Source organism: Centruroides vittatus, unplaced genomic scaffold, assembly GCF_030686945.1.
Source record: "Centruroides vittatus isolate TY-2023 unplaced genomic scaffold, ASM3068694v2 scaffold_3315, whole genome shotgun sequence".
Taxonomy (NCBI): Eukaryota; Metazoa; Arthropoda; class Arachnida; order Scorpiones; family Buthidae; genus Centruroides; species Centruroides vittatus.
In genome coordinates, this window is record NW_027122703.1 from 398,841 (window position 1) to 421,873 (window position 23,033).

The 23,033-nt window shown below is 30.2% G+C and overlaps 1 protein-coding gene across 1 annotated transcript in view; it reads right to left on the reverse strand.

Moving 5' to 3' along the window:
• Window positions 1-23,033, reverse strand: part of LOC136988548 (zinc finger protein 800-like) — a 46,308-nt gene that overhangs the window by 11,750 nt on the left and 11,525 nt on the right. The window contains exon 2 of the mRNA XM_067286423.1: window positions 6,018-6,139. The gene's annotated coding sequence lies outside the window, so the exon portion shown is untranslated. The remainder of the gene's footprint in view (window positions 1-6,017; window positions 6,140-23,033) is intronic.

Genomic DNA, 23,033 nt, shown 5'->3' on the forward strand with positions numbered 1-23,033 from the left:
ATATGAGGGGCATTGATGCTATTAAATTTTGGTGGTTAAAGGTTGAGAGGGTGAAGAGATAGGGAGGTGTCATGTGTCATATCTCGAGGGGTAAGACTAAGATTTTATTTGTTATTAACATAGTTTTTTTTTATAAAACTCATCCCTACTCTCAAAATTAAGCTTTCTGCTATTTTACAGTGTGCCATTGAAGGTTTTTGGGCTATATACAATAATTTTTTATTTTCAGGTTGTATAGGGGGCAGCCCATTAGGAGAGGGAACAGGGTATTTAAGGTAACGTGGATTGGCAACACTATCTAGTTTTGGAGGGTAAGAGGTCACCCAGGTGGTAAAAAAGGTCCTACATATTTTTCTTTGTGTGTTAAGGTATTCTGAGTGACCGCATGGTGCAGTGGAAGCGATATCTACAGGGACTTGTATTATCAGACTAGAAGTGAAAGAATCTGTTTGCATTGGCTGAAATATTAACTAAGTGAGTGGAACATTTTGTTGGTTTAAATCAACTGTTGGGAGTGGACATTGCCCAACAATTAGTTTTTCTGTGTGAAACCTACATGTCTGGATTGACCGAAAGGACTAGTACTATAGCAAGCTTGTTGTATGGGCAAACCTGTATAGTTCGTAGGTGTCTGTATGTGTGACCTGGTAAACAACTTTAAATTTTTGTATATATCAATATTCTACTTGTACATAAACTTATTGTTAAGTTATTTTTCTTTGTCTTCCTTTTCAGATGGTAATTCATTCACCTTCACAATAGTCTTAATACCGATTATTGTGATTTCCACAACAGTAAATAAAAATATAGAAGTTTTTAAAACAAAAATCTAATAACAAATGGCACCAACACAATTTTGTTTATTTTGCTTAATAATACGTAAGTTCTTTTGTCAAATAAAAACTCATAATAGCTGGAAAAGTTATGCAACTCATTGCTAGATTTTTTAATAAGATGATAACAATTATGCATATGAATTTATATCATTTAATGTATACTGTAATTGTATTATTATTTTCAATATTACCTGATCAAATCCAAAAATCTGCTGGCAATATCATGGCACAAGTTTACAATACAATTCACTTAAACCAGTGCTATAACTAGGTAGGTGAAACAGCACAGGGCCTACTTGGAAGAGGGGCCTAAAATGCATGTATTTGTTTTATTCTTTTCCCAAACATTATTAATTAAAGGGCTTAAATGTTAATTCTTGCACAGGGCACAGGAATGGCTAGTTACGGCACTGCTTATAACTATAACAATGACCAACCGGAGATGTTGCTAAAGGGACAATGAAGAAGCTAATCCCCCTTCACTGGCAGTGCCTATATGCAGTATATACAAGGTTCCTACTCAAATTTTTGTTTTAATTTCCATGACTTTCCCTGACCAACTCTGACCATCACATCCCTTACAGTAAGGCACACTGACAAAATAAAACAGCATTTATTTACTAAGCACATATGTTTTGCTTCTCTCCAACATTTTAATTAATTTTTTCTAATTAACAATTGCACATTTTTTATAATTGCCAAATGATTAAAATTAAAAATAAAATGTATTACTAAAATTCTGTTATTAATCCATAACCATAAATCTACATGGCTTTGGAAAAAAAAAATCAATTGTTTTTTATTATTCATTAACAAATTCTATATTATACTTTTGTACATGGATCTATTTATTAAATTTTTCCCTTAATAAATTTCCTGAACTTTTTTCCAGTTTATTAATATTTTATAAAGTCAGAAATTGTTTTGTTATGTAATCGAAATTATTAAAATGATAAATAATACCATTTAAACTATTTATCATTTTGGTGTACTTTGTAAATTTTTCTGTAAGCTTGGCAGGAATTGTGTGCCCTGAAAATTTTCTGCACCCTTTTTCATAAGTTGTATCGCATCATATTACTTCTTGCCGACTGCAGATGGCTACACTTAGTCAAGCATAGTTAGCAAAAAATCAACAAGGCAACCAAGGAGGCAAATTACCTAACTTTTTGACAATTTTTAACAAATTCCCTGACATTCCATAATTTTTTCTGAACACTAATGAAAATCCCTGACTTTCCAGGTGTATAGGAACCCTGTATATAATACATGCTTTTGCTTTTCATCATATAAAATTAGGATACTGTTACTGTTTTTACACTTGGATTATAGCTAAATAGTGCTGGCTGAAAAAGAGAAAAATATCAGTCATTTTTCAGCTTGTCTCTCCACCCTAATGATTTATTCCTGATTGCAGGATTAAATATATAACTGACTAGCTGTTACCTGAAACTTCGCCCGAGCAGATTTTGCAAGCAAACACCATTTATATTCAGTATTTCAACAACCATAGTAATTGTTATATAACACCTACTGTTGAGAATGATGAGAATTGCCAAGAATCAAACAAACTGTTTTGAATTTGATCAATTTTCTAGAACGTTTACAACTGTTCTGTAATCGAACCAATATGTAATAACAAATTTGAATTTAAAACGGTTCGAACATTTGGTTAAAAAATCAAAATACATAAAAATATTTATAACAATGAAATGTTATCAATTTAATACACCTAAGTACTCAATGAAGACTAAACATAGTTGAAAACAAAAACATCGCATCTAAAATAGTACAGTAGAAGCCATTCTTCAGGTCAAGCCTTAATCTTCTCCCTCTCCCCCGCGGGGGAATTTCAAAAAATCCCTTCTTAGTGTGTGTTTTCATGATATACCCTAACTGTGTAACAAATTTCACCTTTTTAGGTTCAGCAGTTTGCTCTGGGCAATGATGAACCAATTACTCAGTCAGTCAATCAGGACAAGTAATTTTATATATTTAGATAACTTTAAGTGAGGTAATTAAATAAGACTACAAATTAACAAAAATTTTGTTTTTATTGACTCTGATGTTAAAAGAACACAATAAAACAATTAAATATTGAAGTTCATAAATTTGAATTATTAATTAATATGTAATTCATGCAGAATTGTTTGCTTGCTACTGTCTTTACATTATTAGCATTCCTTACTTCAATTACTATATATACTAACAATAGCTAAACTGTTCAATAAGATTAGTAACAAAAGTGGACATATGACCAATAAATTTTTCCTAAAAAAAATGATAAGTATGAAATTACATTATGAAATATAACAAAAAGAAAAAAAAAGTCATAAAAATTTACATTTATTTAAATTTATATATACCTTAATGCCAAATGATTGCTGGATTACATTGAGCTATAATAATGCTACTATGTAATAATTAAATGTCAAGTAATTTGGTCTAGAAGTGGTGCCTAACACCTACTTCTAGACCAAATTGTTTTGACTTTTGATTAAGATTTCCTCTCTCTCTGCTAATCAGAAACTTCACCACTATAATAAGTTCTATTAATAAACAAAGTCCAAGTAAACAAATATATACACAGAAATGTAAAACAGTAAGGAAAAAGAGGTAAAAAATTAATATTTAATTTCAAATAATCTACAATTGAAATTCTAGGGAAGTGGAAGATACAAGCAGCAGGGAAAACATTAGAAGAAATGGAAATATTGAAGGCAGAAATATGGTATTTAAGAACACGTAAGGAAGGCATAAGGTTACTAATGCTGAGTTTGCATGTGAATATAAGCAAAACTTTACAGAAACATATTAAAATAAATAACCTTATACCATCTATTGATAAATTTAATATTAAGAGATGGAACCCAATAATGAGTAAAATTTTCATTAAGTGAGATCCCACTCGAAATTTGACTCTGAACCCCCTCTATCTTCCTTGTCTTATAATCTCCAACATATCATAAAATCAATGCCTTAAGTATAGAAGTATTCCTGCCAAATTTCAAAATTTGTGGTCCATATGGTCCTGAGATATAAAGCAAAATATGAGCAAACACACAATTTTGTTCCTTTTCTTTGACGTTTTTGGAATGAAGAATCTTAAAACATTGAGAAATGCAAAAATCCCAAAGGATCAAAATTTGACCAATTACAATTTTTCAATTTGTTATTTTAACAGCCAAGAAAATAATATGCATAATTCTCGAATGCTGAAATAATAAATTGGATAGCAAATTTAACTTTTTTGAAGTATTAAAAACATACAAAATATGCTATATTCCAGAGGTGGGCAAGCAAGAGTTCAGTGGAAGCCGAAATGTAGGTTTTGCAAAATGCATGGGAGCTGCAGTTCTGTACTGTCATGGCGGATAGTATGGTAAGGCAGGGAAGCTTCTAATAGAGTGTCCCTCATCTGGGTCGAGAACTTGTTTTAAAAGAATAGATTTGAAATGTCTATTTAATTTATTGCACCAACTTGGAAATAAATTACTAAATATTACATATATATAATTACATATTTTCACAAAATTGAGAAATAAAATTGTAAAAATAATAATAAAAAGCAGAAATGAACACTTTCAGCAAGAGCCGCATGTAATTCAAAAAGAGCCTCATTTGCCCATGTCTGCTATATTCCAATTAAAATTTTGTTCAACTAGCTTGCAAATACAGTAATTGTAAATTGTTTGCAAGCTAGTCCAACATAGTTACTTGCTAATTATAACAAACACAAGTCATGTATTTTCAGAATGGAGATGTTACATAACTGAAAAGGAAAACTTTTGTTAAGCAAAAGCAGCAATTTACACCTGTAATCCAGTTAAAATGAACACTATTATGAGAACAAACATTTTCAACTGTTTTTAACAGCCATCTTCAGGTTATGGAATATTACATAAATTTTGTTTTTGAATTTTATTCTAACATTCTCATAATAAATTGTGTTCATTTTAACTGGATTAAAGGTGCTTTTATTGTATTTCTTCCAGTTTGCACTTTCTTTTATCATATAATAAGTAATTCACAACATAATTAAAACATCAGATCAGATAATGAATGAATAAATTAAATGTAAATGATTATAAATATAATCAGATTTATTATCGAAATTGTATAATTTATTAAACATGAATGAAATTAATGCTAATGAATTATATTTAAACTTTTACATTTTTGATAAAACTTAGATTAAATTTAATTTAATTAAAATAAATTAAAAAAGTGAAATTCGGATTAACAGTAACAATCTTTTGTTAAAATTTACAATGCTAATAATTATATAAAATTAAACATCCAAATATTTGTTTCAAGTAAAAATTATATCAATATTAGTTATTTAACAAAAAAATTTTCAGTAAATATGCTTTATCTTGAATTCTTTGAAACTTGAAATGACTTCACATTATTGTCAAATGCACATTTTTATTTACATCACGTTAGTTGATGATCTGTTTATTATTCTATTTTCTTTGTTGTTTTTTAGAAAGTTTTTTAGTACATCTAAGGAAATGAATGTCAATGAAATAAGATATTTTGTAAGTTGAATTTTACACAATAATATAACAGTAATTTAAGCCAAAATAAAAAAAAAATTCTAAAAAATTAAAAGCTACAATGCTTCCAAATCATAAAGATACTCCTCTGTAATAATTTTATTGGTAATTTAACAAAGAATTTTTGTGATTTGATGACTAGTATAAAATTAAACTTGAACAAAATTGGCTGGGTAATAAGCCATAGGGTAAATCTGACTGTGATAAAAGCAAATGCATCACATCCAACTGACCAATTGTCCTTGTATTATGTGGCACAGGCAGCAGTTTCTCATGGGTAACAATACAAAAAGTGCCATTAGGGTGTGACTATGAAGACACAAGCGAGCGACAGTATGTGGTGAGAAGAGGCAAGACACAATAAATTGTGTCTTGCCTCTTCTCACCACATACTGTCTTTGCGAGAACTATATTGCTTGCAACCTCTCACTCACTACTAAATTTGCATCAGCATAGTCGCACCCTTAGACATAAATAATAATAAATTTATTACTAAAATTTTTGTACTAAAGAAAGGAAAAAAAAAAAAAGATTAAAGTTTTCCTTACTGTAAATATAAGTAATACTGATGCTAAAAATATTCAAATTACAGATAATAGTTAAATTTAAAAAACATTTTTACCTCAACAGGAATGTAAATACAAACAAAAATGCAAAAGACCAAAAATTATAGTTGGTAGTAGCACTTGAAAAATAATTTGGAATTGGTAATCAATGTAATCTTCTAAGGTCTGATTAAAAAATCTGAAATAAAAAAACATTGGATTCATATTTAACAACTAACAAAGTACTTATTTTTAAAAACTTTAAAATATGAAGCAAAAATTTTGTTTTAGGTTAATATATTAAATCAAAATCTCAGATTTCTAATATATCAAAATTTCAGATTTTGATATATTATATCAAAATCTGAAATATTTAAAATTTTAAAAATGTAATAAAATATCACAGATTATGTGTGTATTGCATTTAGGCATGGTCTGACTATTTTTAGATTACTATTGAATGCAATAGCATCACATCCAACTGACCAATTGACCTCAGCAGTTTACTCTGTACCACTTTACAACAACAATTTGATAACTTAATATACGTAGGATCCGCTAGCTGGGTCAGGACTGGAAGAATTACTGAACATAAATATGATATCTCCAGCAATAAAACATTAACAACTCCAGACTAATAGATGAAAGAGCCAGGGGTGCTGGTAAAATGGGATGACATCAAGTTAATTTTTAAAAATGTTTGATAACAAAAGGCTTAGAACACTTGAAACATGGGAAATTATAAAAGCTCAAGAAGTCATAAGAAATATATAAATGGCAAAGATGCTGAATTCTTTTCTATGACCTGGAAATATCTTATTGATAAACCAATACACAATAATATACAGGATTTTTACTCAAATTTTTCTTTTAAATTCCATGACTTTCCCTGACAAACTTTGTACAAATTCCCTGATCCTCATGTCAGTTCAGCACACTGATGAAATAAAACAGCATATTATTTACAATGCAAATATGTTATTGCTTCTCGAACTGTTTAATTAGTTATTTTTTCTAATTAACAGTTACATAATTTTTATAATTGCTGAATAATTAAAATTAAAAATAAAATTTTTTATTAAATTAAAATAATTTATCCTGTTATTAATACACTTAGTCTACCTTATTGAGAGCAAAAGAATCAACAAGCAGGCAAGGAGGCAAATTCCCTTACTTTTCATGAACATTAACAAAAATCCCTGACTTTCCAGGTGCATAGAAACCCTGAATATAGGAATGATGTAGTAAGATGCTTTTACGAAAAAATTTTTTACTGCTTTATTTTATTAATTCATATTACAATTGATGTTTACATTGTTAAATATCTTGGGCATTACTAATTTAATAAGAGAAACATTTAGTTCTAAAAATGTGTTGAACTTGTAATGTGGAAAAACAAATTTAAAAATCATTCTAGAAAATTCAGGATATTTGGCTTGCAATGCAAATCTGTAGAAGCCAGAAGCTGGCCACTAAATGGCACTGAAAACATTTGCACTGTATATTTTATGTCTTTACATAGCTGGAAACATGTACTGTACAAGGTTAATGTAAGTTATGGTTATAGAAAACAATCCTCATACCGGTACTCCAATATCCAATATCACTTCCTAAGCCTTTTAAATTTCTTTTAAGCTTTTTTTGCATTCTATTTCAAAACCGTCGATAAAACCTGACGAAGATCGCGGAGGCGATCGAAAACGTTAGTTAATTAGTTGTTAATTTTCGTATGGAGTACCGGAAATTTAAAAGGCTTAGGAAGTGATATTGGTTATGGTTATAATAAAATACCATAGTGATCTAAATACCTTAATTCCTTATAAGATGCACTGCACTACAAGTCTGAAATCAAATTTTAAGATTTTTTTTGAGAGAAAGATTTTTATATAACCAATCTTATAGGTTTGTTAATCTCAACAGGTTAGATAAACAGTATTAATACCATAAAATAAGTTGTGTTCAACAGTTTTATTTCTGTATTCTGCATATACAATAATCTTAAATGAGGCATCAATGTACTCTTCAAAGCTTTTTAAAATGTTAACAAAGACTTAAAATTAAACTATTTTTTACCAGAAAAACTCAATTGAGCTAATGTGCATGTTGACAAGGTTGTCAACAGGTTGGTTGGGTCACAGGGTAGAGTAGGTTCTTTTAGCCATTTATGTTTTTTTTAAACAAATAAATTACATTGATTTTTATTAATAAAGAAACATTCTATCTTAAACATTTTATTTTCTATTAGTGAAAATAACACTAATTTTATAAGAGTAGGAACCACTACAGGCCCCTAAGTTTTCTCCAGCCCAGGGGAAAATCCCGTTACCCCGCTCTCAATGGTCTAAATGTGGAGTAGTTTAGCTGAAAATGTCTATTATTTTTACATAAAGCAACAAGATACTGGCTTAATTAATATGTAAATAAATCACACCAACATCATCAATAACCAGCAAAAATGAAAAATTGCTGGTTATTGGTGTTGGCAATGTGATAAGTATCTTGTAGTCTACTTGCTAATTGTTGTTTTGGACTGTAATTACAAAATACATCCCTATTTTGGACAAGCAATAATGGGTACATTCAGTAGCAATTTGACATCTTTTGTCCATTAACTCTTAATAGGATGTAGTTTAAAAATAGAAAGCAAATAGTATTGTGTATTAGAAGATAAAACTTTATTAACAGATTCATTTTTTTTTCTTTTCAAAATTAAGGTTGATACTAGACTTTCTGACTGAAAACTCCAGAATATTTCAACATTTTTCTTTGAATTTATCTATTAGAAAGATAATGCTTTTCACAGCTGTATAGAAACCTAAAAAATGAACAGTTTGAGACTTTCTAGGATAAATATGCTTTCAAAATATTTTTTATTGGAAAGAGACTATAATAAAAAATATCTCAGAAGCTGGAAAAGGATATAAATACTCACAGACATCTTCCATATTGGTTCCAGCAGATTGTTTAGATTTAATGTAAAAAAACAACCAATGATTACTTTCAGAGATTCTCACCAGGTTAATGTACTGTCCCATCAATCTGATGTTATTTGAGCAGCTTTTCTTAAAAACGGAACATTCTGTGTCACACGACAATATTCAAATTCAAAACAAAAATGTGATGTACATTTATATTTCATTGTTACATATGTCACATTTATGATTTGAATTTTAATATTGTCACGTGGCACATAGAATGTTCTGTTTTTTAAGAAAAGCTGCTCGAATAACATCCGATTGATGGGAACGTACATTAACCTGACAAGGATCTCTGAAAGTGATCAATAATGTTCGTTTGGTTGTTTCTTACATGTGAATATGACTATAACAAAATGCTGATTTAAAAAGAAAGCAATCAAATTCAGAAAACATTTTATTATAGTAATGAAAATGTAAATTTTTGCATTGTCTCTTTAAAATAAAAATGATTTTTTCCTCTATAAATATTTAGGAAAATACTGGCATTAAAAGTTGCCCTTTTAATGATAAGAGTCTTTTAACATTTAAATTACTTGCTTATTGGATAAGTGAATAATTTGGTTTAACTGAAATTGAACAGTTGGTAAATCACTATTTATTGCATCATTAGTCAATAGATTGTGTAATGTCTATAGTGTAGAAGTGAAAGTAAAAGCAAAGTGATGGAATGAAGCCAAGAAAAAACTTTTTTATCCGTCAAGTACAATTATATTATATAGCCTTCATATTTGATATATAAAAACTTAGAGAACAATATTTAAATAAATATCAACTTGTTGTACATATAAAAAATATAAATAATTTATATTTCTAGTTAAGATTAAATTTTATTATAAACAATTCATTGTGTTATGTAAATAAAATCCCATTAACTATATCAAAAATATATATCTCTCAGTTTCAATTATATATGAGCAATTATTATAAATGCTTTAGAACTGCTTCTGTAACAAATACATTTCAAACAGGAATTTTAATCAAGAAACAAAACAAATCAAATATTTGCAAATTTTTCAAAAGAAGTATAAAAGATGCAAACTTTTTCAAAGAAAAACATTGTATATACAGTCGATTCCATTTAACTGGACCACTGGTTAATTGGGGCAGCCATTTTATTGGGCCAAATCTCAAAGAACAGAAACCAAATTAATAAATTAATACATAATTTAAATGCTTAATTGGACAGTAGCAAAAAAGGAATTTAGCAATTTTTGATATACTTTAGAAATCTTCCGAAAATATGTCAACACTACATACACTAACATCTGTAGGCCTAACAGTTGGCAGAGACAAAGCAATTTTGTCTTTCACTTGGGCGGTTTGGTTTTTCCAGAGGGGATCAGCATAGTTGGACATATCATACCGGGATACCATCTGAGATGGACCTGAATGCAAGCTACTGGATTACCACCTTGCTCTGGATTGGACCAGATGATCCCCTTAAAAGCAAAGCAACAAAAACCCTCGACCATGTTGGAAGACAGCTAGAGTTCCCTTGGAAAGTGTTGTGTGCACGATTACATCTATATTCAGACAGCAGCCATCCAATTGTTGGGACCAGCAACCAGAGTTGGTGGATTCTACAGACACTTTTGCTGAAATAGCCAATCTCCAAGTAAAGGTAACTGTGTTCAAATAAAGGCTGTAAGATGGCTTTTGGACAAACCTGAACATGTTCTAACTAGAAAGGAAGAAAAGAAAGATTGTTCGATCAGAAACAGATCAAATGGTCAACCCTTGTATATATCACTACTAATATTTGGCAACACTAGCATGATGTGAATCAGTTATCTATCATCGAGAGTCTGGCAAATTTATAGTACATATATTTTCTGTATTTTAGTTTAATAAAGCATTAAAATAGGTACCTAATTATTATTTTTTTACCTACATATTACATATTTTATTTTAGAACTTATTATTAGTTTGTTTAATTGGGGCAGCCAATTAATTGGGCCAAAATGGATTAGTCTCAACGTGTCCCAATTAAGCAGAATCGACTTTATTCTGTAAATGTGAAATGTAATAATCACCTTTGCATAAAAATCTTAATATTGTTCATCTGCAATATAATAGACTAACAGGGAGAAGTAATAGTCCAATAATGCCAATTATTCATTGTATCAAAAAATGTCATAGTCAACTATGAAAATTTATCTGAGACATAAAGAGAGAGGAAAATAGCTACACATGATACTTTCAAGCCAGGACAAACAACTATAGATATACACAAACACACAAAACACAACATAGCATACTTTTCATGCATTAACAGTAGCAATCCTTTATCCTGAACAATGCCAAATACTATAATCCCATTTTGACATCAGTGAACAAGCAAATTCAGCTTATTATTTCTAAAATCCATTATATCAAGGTTACCAGTATCACTATTTCCTGATTTGGGTTATAATGTATTTCTTTAATTCCAAGATTTTTTTTATGGAAGGAGAGTTTTAAATACAGTAATCAATTTCATTAAGTTAGAAAACAAGATAAATGCAATGAAATAAGTATGTTTTGTAGCTCTGTTCCAATGGCATGCTGAGAATGGACTAGGGGGACTAGGCTAGTCCCCTAAATTTCTTGAAGTATCATCTAAACATTATTTTTAATGCATTTGTATTTGAAACTTTTCACTTGAAAAATGCATATTTTTTGTGTATTTTTCCCCATCCATCCTCTCCTCCATTATGATGAGTTCAACTCTTCCACAAACCAACTTGAACACTCCTCAGGACTCCTTTAGTTAACTTGTCGACAGGACTAGCTTGCAGACATGTGTTCCTGTCATACTGTTGTGTTTTGTGCTTGTCCAGGCAGTTCTGTAATGAGATTTTGTTTCTTGTGCTTATTGAAAAGAAAATTGCATTTGAGATTTTTGTATTTCTATTATCATAAAACACTTGAAAGTTTTCATCTAAAGTGTAAATCTATTTAAAAGACGGTACGTGTGATTAGAAAGCTTTGAATTCAACATGGAATGGGACTCATTAGGAGAAGCAAATCCCTTGCAGCAAAACATAATGCAGTTTAAATATGTGAATGATGCAGCTGATCTAGGTGAATCATCACAGCTAAGTTGAGACAATCAACAATTTCTATGCTGTATTGCCAGCTTGAAACATTGTTTGAAACAGCAGTGGTTAGAATTTTTCACTTTGGCAAGTTGCTGTTTTATAGAGGATATGTTTTTATTAATGCAGGTAGAAAAAAGTTGAGAAATATAATAACTCATATTTTTTTCTCCTGTAACAGAAGCAACCTTCACAGTGACAGACTGGACCATCATGGCACCAGGCAATTTCCCAGTGGGTCAGATCTAATGGGGCTGGTTGAGACTTGTAAACAACAGGTATTAAATGCCCTGAAGTCTTGGATAAAGATATACATTTTAAATTATAATAAAAAAGCATTTTTCTGTTATTTTAATTAAACCATTAGAACATTAGTTATTAACTGCATATGAACTCTCAACCTTCAGCTTTCATGGAATAAAAGAACAATTTTCAAAGGACCTTATTTAATCCTAAATTAATATTTAAACTTTAAGATGGAATAAACAGAAAATGGCTGAGTTATTCTTTAGAAAATAATGGATTACACTGTACAGTATACTTAGCATATAATGACAAAAATGAAAATATGTTTATAAAAAATGTGATGCATTATAAAGACTTCAAGAACATGAAGAAAGGAAATGTTACGTTAAATGCATTGAAAGCCTTATGTTAAAACTAAAATATAGTGCTATCTACAAAACATTATTTTCCAGAGTCAAACATTGCAATGAAAAAAAATGCCTGGAAAAGAAGTTACAGAAAGAGTAATAAATGTTATTAAGTTAGTTGATAAAAGCAGATTGATTTTTCGAGCATATTGGTTTGAAAGCACTTATGCATTGCACTCAGAAACCAACAAAGCAGAAAATGGAAATTTTCTACAGGTAATTTTATTACTTTCCAAATCAAATGTGCCATATCAAATGTGACAACATCCAATCTAAACCGAAAAGAACAATTACATACTTCTAAAGATAATAAACACAATTAATATGTCAAAGGAACTTTTCCAACTTCTTATCAAATTGAATAATAAATTCTACTTTATTAAAAGTCAAACATTTGAATATAATAAGTTTATAAAATCTGTTTAATAATTCATCTTCAGGAGTGTCTAAATTGTTAAGTACTTGGGTTTTTGTGATGTAATTAAAACATTGTGTATATTCATGCAGCAGAATTTATTATCCAATATATAATATGAATTTATGAAAATAAAAACAAACATCAAATTGAAAAATCTAATTCTTTTGTTTCTTTAAATTAATACTGTCATAGCTCTTGCTTTCATTTTCAAATTTTATAATTTGCAGGATTTATGAAATATCAAAAAAAATTGAAAATTTCAACATATTTTTAATATCTTAGGACTGCATTTAAAAAGTTTGAATTCAATTTTAAGACGATAATGTTCCAAAATGCTCAATTCGTCTAGCTTTTCTATAAATTCTAAATATTGTAGCATTTAAAAATTAAGCAAAGAATTTCAAAAATATTAATGTAAAGAAAATTTAAGATTGAAAACTTCCTAAACAAACTATTTTATTAACTTATTTGGCTCTTAGATTTTCAGCCAGAATAATATGTTATCATTATCATTTGATTTAAGAATAAATCATAATATAGAAAATTTTATATAATAAAAGCATACATTATTTGATATTTTCATGTCTTCCATCTCATAAAATGATAAATAAAGCACTATCTCTATATTAATCAAAATAAAATATTAATAATGATCTAATGTTAATCTGGATATTATATAACTAGATTTAAAGAAGATAAATATGATCTGAAATATTGAGTTCACCCAGTTGATACGCAGTCATGTTGTCAGACAATAATTAATAATAATAGTATCATCACCACCTTTACCCAAGTCCATGATCTTTACCTTTGCAAGTTTGGTACATTTCAAAATGTTAGTAGTAGTAGTCGGTATTTGGTGATATTAAAGGAAATATTGAAATATTCTGGTAATAAATAGGTAACATAGTTTACCTCAGTATTGGAATAAATACAACTATAGTGATATACATACCTTGCCTACTTTTCCAGCATTGTGTTACAAATATTTTCAGCTATCTTGAGAAACCTGCTTCAGGTTGTCCTCATCTGAACTTCAATGAAGTTTTTAATCTTTCAAATTTTCAGAGGAAATTCTATTTTGAAATGCTTTGAAAATTCTTATACATAGCAATGTTTTTTTAAAAAGAAGAGTATAGCACATACCAAACTTATATTGCTGCAATTTAACCATGTAGTTGTTTGACCACTGGGCACCTCTAGGCTCTTTGCCTTGATAAAATCTACAAGCCTGGCTTGCAGTTAAGACCTATATTCGATAAGGTTAAATTACAATAGAGATTGAGAAATGGATTCATAAAATCTTAGCCAAACATCTGAAGGGATATGAATACATAATTAAAATGAATTAAAAGTCTGCAAGAATTATTGGCAAATTAAATAATACAAGCTATTATTTATTATGACATTGTCACAATGATAGGCTACAATTTTTAATCATATTTTTAATTTATTTAATTTAAAATATATGCTCTCCACCTCAAATTAGTAGTGGCTTGCCCCTGTACATCATACTTTCATACTTTTCCTTTAACAATAGAATTGTGCAATCATCTATTAATTGCCTTCAGGGAAAAAGTTTTGAATTGAAATAATGTGATGACAGACAGACGACAGTAGGAATTTATAGGTCTACAGTTTTTTCAAATTGCAGCCCAATTACTTTGAAAGATTAGGGATTCATCACTATATTAGATTTTAAATCAATGTATCCACTGATTAAGCTGAAACCTTCTAGACTTCTTATTACTTTGTATCCTTCTAGACTTCTTACTACTGATGGTTCCTTCTGCTGAATCGTTTCATTGTCAGATTTTAGATTTAACATACACTCTGTGTTATACATTATACCTTAAGTTTAACAATCAAATACACCTGCAGAAATGGGGAGTTCCCATGGAAAGCCCACTCTCAGGAGTCTTATGTGAAATGATTGTTAGGAAATCAATGCATTGACTATACAGAATGATATTTATACCAAATATCATCCTGTACAGCCAACACAGCAATGATATGCTTATCATCTGGAACTGATATAAGGTAGGTTATACACTAAACCTGGGTTTTAAGCTAGGTTCATCATTGCCAACCATCAGCATTTTGTATGCTCTGTCAGTGGACAGGTCGCTTTTCCCTTTTGTCAGCATTTTTAAAGAATTTGATATTATCACATAAACACTTCATATTAGTGTTAGACTTGTTAAATAAAGACATTGTATGTATTTTATTACAAATGTCTGAAGTGAACCATAACGACATTCTCATATATGTTAGTTGGTTGGTATGTTGGTATATATTTGATAATTTAAGCTCAGATATGATAATTTTAAATGGCAGATAAGATAAACTGCATCTTCAAATCTAGCAACTTTAGTGCCATCATGTTAGCAGTTAAATCAATTATGGCCGATTCATCAGCGGAAGGAAGTGAGTTACTTTTACAATTATTGAGCAGAACTAGTTTCTCCACCCAAAAAGAAGAAAATCTGATTTATCAGTTAAGAATATATAGGCCATGTAATGTAAACTTTCTCAAGAGAAGAACAATCATCAGCCTTACTATTTTACAAAGATTTGTAATCTTTGTAAAATATTGATAGTAAGACTGATGATGATTTTACCACACAGCATTGCAGGGCTTCCCCTCCATTGCTGTGTGGCAGAAGGAAAAGATATTCAATATAATAAGAAAAAGACAGAGATAGGAAATAAATAACCAGAAAAATTATTGTCCTTAATAATTGCAGTGAAAGTCAATAATCTCACTGATAGCAACTGTCATGAGTACACTGAACCGTAACAAAAGAAATTAACAAATCAAAACATTACACAAAGGCTTATTAACAAGAGGCTCTCATTACGCAATATCAAGATTCACGACACATCATAAATCTGCATGTAGATTTATGATAAAATATCTGACCTTTTTTAAATTGTGATGTTAAAGAGTATAAAACTATTGCCATACTCTTGACTATGTTTATAGCAATAGCTGTATAAGATATATGCAGAGATAACATTAAATTTTGTTTATTAAAGGTATTTAATATAAGCATTGTGCAATGTTAATAAATAATTTTTTTGTTTTTTATGCTGTCAGCATTTTTATTCAAAAATCAGCATTTTTCTACCAACATCCCAGTTATTCTAAAGGTTGGTAAGTATGTAGTTATACATGCATTTAACAATAACCCCAATGGCCTGTCTATTGATTTGAAGCAGCACAGTAGCAACAAAGCACATTTTCTGTGACACATTGTTTAGAGATGACATTGTGGAAACACAGATGTACTACAACAATACACACTTACCAATATATATTCCAGCAATAACCCATTTCATTATAAGGCAGCTGCATTTAAAGGTTTGGTTAGAAGGGCCTATATGTACTGCTCAAGTGTTACAAGCAAGATGAAAGAACTGTAGTGCATTATAAACTTTGCAGTCATACATGGGTATAATAGACAACATGGTACAAAAAATGAAAAGGGCTTTCAATAATCATACACAACCAGCTACTTAATGACAACAATCTATGTTGGATGCAGAATGTTGGACTATGACCACAGACCTACTTTCACCTGTAAATTAATAGCTAAGTTCCATAATATTGATATAACTTACTTGGCATTTCACAATTCTCCAAATATTAAGTAACAGGAAAGGTAAAAGTGAGAAGGTCCCAGGGGATTAGTCAATATTACACAATATCTGTAATGGACAACAGGCTTAATTGCCAACTGATGTATGTTAGATCCACAAACAGATCCTTTTTGTAGAGGTTTAAGGAACACTAGTATGACATTTATGTGATAAAATGTGTACTGCCTTAGCACAATATTCCAGTGAGCCAGGAGTCTCAGTGGGGTTCAACAAATAAAAGTCTTGTAAGCAGGTATTTGAAGAGCACTCTCTGTGAACATTAGAGATTTTGAAGGTTTCTAAAGCATGTATGAAGGCTGAATGCATTAATTATTAGGACTATGCTGTATTATCTACAACTTGGTAGCTTTCTATGATAATCCCTTAAAAACAATGAGCAAGAATAACACCCAACAGCAGCACATGACTTAGTTTTAATAAAGAATGTGCCTTAGACTAACACCTTTAAGTTGCTTCTTTAAGTTTTGGATATGTCTGGGTAAGTGCTGTACTCTTCTTTTTAAAAAAACATTGCTACATAAAAGAATTTTCAAAGCATTCCAAAATAGAATCTCCTCTAAAAATTCAAGATTCAAAATTTCAATACAGTTCAAACAAAAGAATTATCTGAAGCAGGCTTCTCAAAAAGCCAAATGCATTTGTAATGCATACAACTGTCAGTTGGAAATGTAAGAAAGGTATGTATATCACTAAGTCTCAGTATTATATATATAAATAAAAAATATAGAATGATACTACATTCTCAATCTCAATTGCTTTTCCACTTTGTTTTTAGTATAATCATTTTCACAGAATCATTTATTATAGTAATACTAATAACTAATAATTGTTAATTTATTATTTTATTAAAAATGATCATCCAGTTGGACAGCACAACTACTACATAACATATCTGTAACTTAAGTGCTTACCAAATAGAAAACTATGATAACAATTTTCCAGTATTACTACTGTGGCAAATGCCACCCTTCACATCTCACCATCATAAAAAACAAGTAACGAACCCCGGGTGGTATGAGTCATCACATCCTGGAACAAGTTTGAACTCATCCAGTAAGACCACTGGCTGTTAGTTGTTCTTTGTTAGCTGTGTTGTCAAGACATGTACCATATACGCGAGGAAGTTAATAAACTCAGTTTTGTTACAATCTTGTTCATTTGTTTTTATCGCACACAGTGACAAAAAGTAAAACAGTAGTAGAACCACTACACTACTTTCAAAATTAGTTTTGCAACATTAAGTGTATCTTATTCTATTTTCTCAATTGAAATATATTACTAAATATCATAAAACATCATTTAGCTATACAGTAATTTTCACTAATCCATCCTCTCAATTATCCAAAATATTCTCCAGTATAATCACCTATGTACAGTACTTCCACTTTCATGAAAATGTCAGTCATACTGTCATGTCATATATCCTGTTTTCCTGTTTACTCAGGTTTCTTTTCTGTTTATATTATTGCATTTCAGCATTTGTATTATTTGCTCACGTACTTCCAAAAAGAGAACAGTACCAAAGGACAACAGGTCACATCATTCATTGTTTTTAGGCAGTCTTTACACTCAGTAATTTAGTAGTCTTACTAATCCAGCAAGAAATGGCTGGATTAGAGTCTACCGCAGTGTTTCTCAAAGTGGGCGATAACGCCCCTTGAGGGTACTGGAGGCTTTCAGGGGGGCAGTAGAAGGCTCAAAGGAAATTAGGGGGCATTAAGGAAATCTAGAGGGGCGATGGCAGACAAATTCTATCTATAAAAATCTGACTATAATATATATAAAATGCTGACAATCTATATATTTTTTAATTTTTATTGAAAATCACAACCTGAATATTTCTAACACGTTGACTTATAGCATGAATGAACTTATTATAGTAACATTATTGCATAAATATGCTAAAAATGAAAGTTCAAGAATGGCTACCAAGAATTTTGGCTGCAGAAGCAAATCTCTCAATTGTACCCTGAGTCATTTAGCTATACAGTAATTTTACAGTAATTATGGTCAGTTGTTCAACGATTTCTGATAGCATTCCCATCGTCGTAGTTGTGTGAACGTGGCTTTAGTGCTGTAGCAACGTTGCTAACTAAAAACAGAAATTGGCTGCAAGTTACTGAACGCGGCGACTTACGGCTGATTTTAAGTGAATTCGACCCTGATATTAACAAACTGGTCGAAATACATCAGATTCATCCTTCACATTAGATAAGTTTTAAATTCAAAGCCTTCTTTTAATGTTAATAAAAATACTTCTAAATATGATTAAGTATGAGTTTTATTTCCTCTCATTGAAACATTCTTTGATCTCAGAAATAGGATATAGATCACACCCTATCTATCCTATCCATATAATAATGCATGTTTAAACATTATATTTGCAACTGTTTTTAAGATACGCAACAGATGGTAATGTAAAAAGGCAAGTTAAAAAATATGGGGGCACTAGGAATTTTTTTAATCTCAAATAAGTTTGAAGAACCAGTGGTCTACCGTATTATGATCTTTTCATACAAAGGCTGCTCATTTAGATAATGCAAAAAACTTTATATTTTAAACTTCCAATTATTTAAAGTAGGTTTTGTTGAGAAGTCTTAAAATGCAATTAAACTCCAAACAAACTTAATTTAAGAAAAACCTACTTTTATTGCCAGTATTACTTTGCATTTGCATCATTTATCATGTATTTACTTTACACTTTTGGTTAAGGCTGGACATATGTTCCCTTCTGCCTTCCTAACACACCTATGAAAGAGAATATAAAAGAATAAACTGCTAAATTTAATAAACCAAAATTACTATTTATTCAATATTTTTAGCCATTCTATAGCTAAATACAGCTTGCAATGAATACAAAGTGGATGTAGAACTGACCATTGAATGGCCAAAAATGTTACTGAATAACTCTTTACAAACACCAGAAATTCCAGCAAAAATGTAATGCTTATAAATATTTTCAACAATTTAAAATAGCTATTGAATACAGAGTAATTTGGTTTCCTGAACTTAATCTATTATATTAATATTAATAACTCTCCAATACTAGGATAGAGGAAAAACATTTTCATCCGTTTATAACATACATCTTCAGGCATATAACACAGAATAAACAGCTACATTCTGTATGTATTCAGAATGTAGCCATTTATTCTGTGTTATATGCCTGAAGATGTCTTTTATAAATGGATGAAAATCCTAGTATATATTTCTTAATTTCAAGTGTGTTGGTATTAGTATGTTGTGTATGTTTATCTTTTATATTACTTCACAATGCCAAATTTCTTTTGTTCTTCCATAGAGAACATTAGCAAGGTTAAGGCCAAAGTTTTAAATGAGAAAACGCGTATGTCGGACGTTCAGCGCCGCTTTCCTGTAAGCCTAGAAGTTTGATAATGGTGTTTGGAAAGTCAGTGGAATCATGCTCAACATTTCAAATGCCATTGTCAAACTTCTAGGCTTACAGGAAAGTGATGCTGAACGTCCGACGTACATGTTTTCGCGTTTGAAACTTTGGTCTCAACCTCATTAATCTCTAAAATTTTTACTATAAATTTTGAAACAGAATCTTAAAAAATGAAAGTAAAGTAAGATTTTGGATAAAATCTGAAAAAAAATCAGGCTGATTACAAAATAACTAATAATTTTTTACATAACTTCAATACTACAAAGAATTGCTAAACAATATAGTTTGAATAAAGACTTCATTTGATATTTTAATTCATTTAATTCATTTTCTTATTGCTAATAAACCTCTAAAAATAGTTTAGTTCATTGGTTCTAGGTATAAAACCCATAATTGAGGATGCAATTTACAACATAATACAACCAATCATGTTTTCCACCTTTTTTTTCCCACCAGCAATTAATTTATAAAAGGTCAATGCAAAAATTACATATTTCAATCTTCAGTATTAAATTGTTTTCATATGATATTTTTTCAAATACTTCTGTTGTATCACTAGATATTTTAATAATTAGTCTCCGGATTTTCCAGATTTATCCAAGAATCTGAGGAGATTTCCAAAAATAGTACATTTTGCTTCTAACCAATGTAAATAAATTTTTTACATTTTTTGAACCGAAATCAACAATCAACATCAATGCTCGATTTATTGGATTTGCTTGCAATTTTTTAAAATACATACATTATTTTTGGAAAAATACTGTCATGTATGCTGTCTTTGATGCCATTGTAGGTACCAAAAAACCATTTTGGATTTCAGAACAAAAACAGAAATACCTTCGAATGTCGTTTGCCAGATTGAATTACTTTATGCCATATGCAGGTTTTTTTATTGACAAAAATAAAATTATTAGCATCTTGGCTATCTTTTGAGCTAGTTTAAATTTATTCGGTAACTTTCTGGTTACTTTTTAATAAATTAGTGGTGACAGTGTGAAGTGCAGAAGTGTGCGCAGCCTCGAAGTTTTATATTCAACTACAGACTAGGAAATTTAATGGATAAGCATAAAAGTTCTGTCTCTCAACTTCTGCTGAAGTGGGTGAGGTTAGCCGAATGAGACTTCACAGTGAATGGCTCAAAAGTGTTCTGCAAGGTCAAATGGATATCAAAATGCATTTGTGTGCATGAAGAAATCACATTTTGAGGATCATTTTGCAGGATGTGCATTTTGCAAGACGTGCAAGCAGCACGTTGACAGGATTGAACATCCCACATGCTGCTCATAAAAATGGAATCTCAAGATCAAAGAAATATTTTTCTTAGATACAGCAAAGACCTTTACAGAATGCAATATAAAATTGCATAAATTGAAGCATCCCTTGACCAGGAAGTACTTAGAAAAATACATGACGCATAATCTTCCTGGTGAATCAACACTGCAGAAGAATTATCTTCCACGTGCTCATCAGGAAGGACTTGACGCATGCAGATATGTTGCTTTACTGGTAGTATGAAAACTTGACGGAAAAGATTGCTTACTAAGATTTATCATCTTTTATGTAAATTTCTGGAGAGGATGAATACAGAGGCAATAGGTAGAGTTATTCAGGAATGTGTACATGCTGTTGTATAATTAAAGTTATGTCATGCTTACAGAGGACTGTGTCGTCTGTAATGTAGAAGACTGTAAAGCATGACGAGAACTTTTTATATAATCTTATACACGTAACCTGTCTGAATCACGCTTTTCATCTTCTAGCCAAACAAGTTCATTTACATTTTAAAGATATAAAAGTCCTCATTTGTTCCAGCAAGAAACTACTTGAAAAGACACAATGCAAACTGCTATGCATTGTGAGCATCTGCCAGATACTCCTTTGCCATCCTCTCCCATAGTGACAATATGGGACACGTGGATAAAAGAGGCAGTATTCAATGCGGACCATTTACTTGACTTTCAAAATTTTATCAATGAACTGGATGAATCAGAAAGCTCTCATTGTGGTGTTAAGGAAGCTTTGGAGAATCCACATTTAATCGCTTCTCTAGTTTACATCTGTGCCAATTTGTTAAATTTTCCAGATGTCATTGAAGTATTAGAAGCAAGAGGGTTGTCACTTAAAGAATCTCTAAAAATTTTTCAAACAGTAGAGGATTCTATACAAAACCTTCCTGGTTTATGTGAAGTCAAACTTCGCATGAAGCTGGTGGCACTTTTAGAGAAGAACAGTGGTTTTCTGCACTTTGCAAAGTTAATAGCCATCTAGTTCGAGATCCCTGAGGATTAGGGCTTGCCAATGTACCTTTGCTAAAATACTATCCTGTGACTACATTCAAGGCCGAGAGAAGTGTATCACTGTATAAAAATATTCTTACTGACCGTTGACACAGTCTGACAGAAGAAAATATTAATAGATTTCTTGTATGCATGGTCATATTCAAGCAGTTTATAATATTGTATACTGCATTAATTAATAAACAGATAAAAATAAAACAAAATTATCAATTTTTTTTCAGTTATTATTTTTTTTGTTCCAAAAATAAATCTGAAAACACAATCTTTTCGATCCAATTTCAGATCCGAAACTCCACTTTTATCGATCTAAAAAATCCGGGGCTTATTAATAATTAATAATTTTGCATTATAAAAATTTATACAAAAATTATCCTTATTTAATTTTGCAACATCAATATTAGATAAATACTTATTTCTTATAATCTGCAATTCTACATTCTACAAAAATATGGAATAAAGAAAATTAATTTTCATTGAAAAATTTACAATATTCCTTTCCTAAAAGAAGTGTATTTGATTTGTATTTCAGAAACCAAATATTGAGTCATAGCTGTAGTAGTATAATTAAATTATAGTATGCGAGATTTAAAAAGTAAAAAAA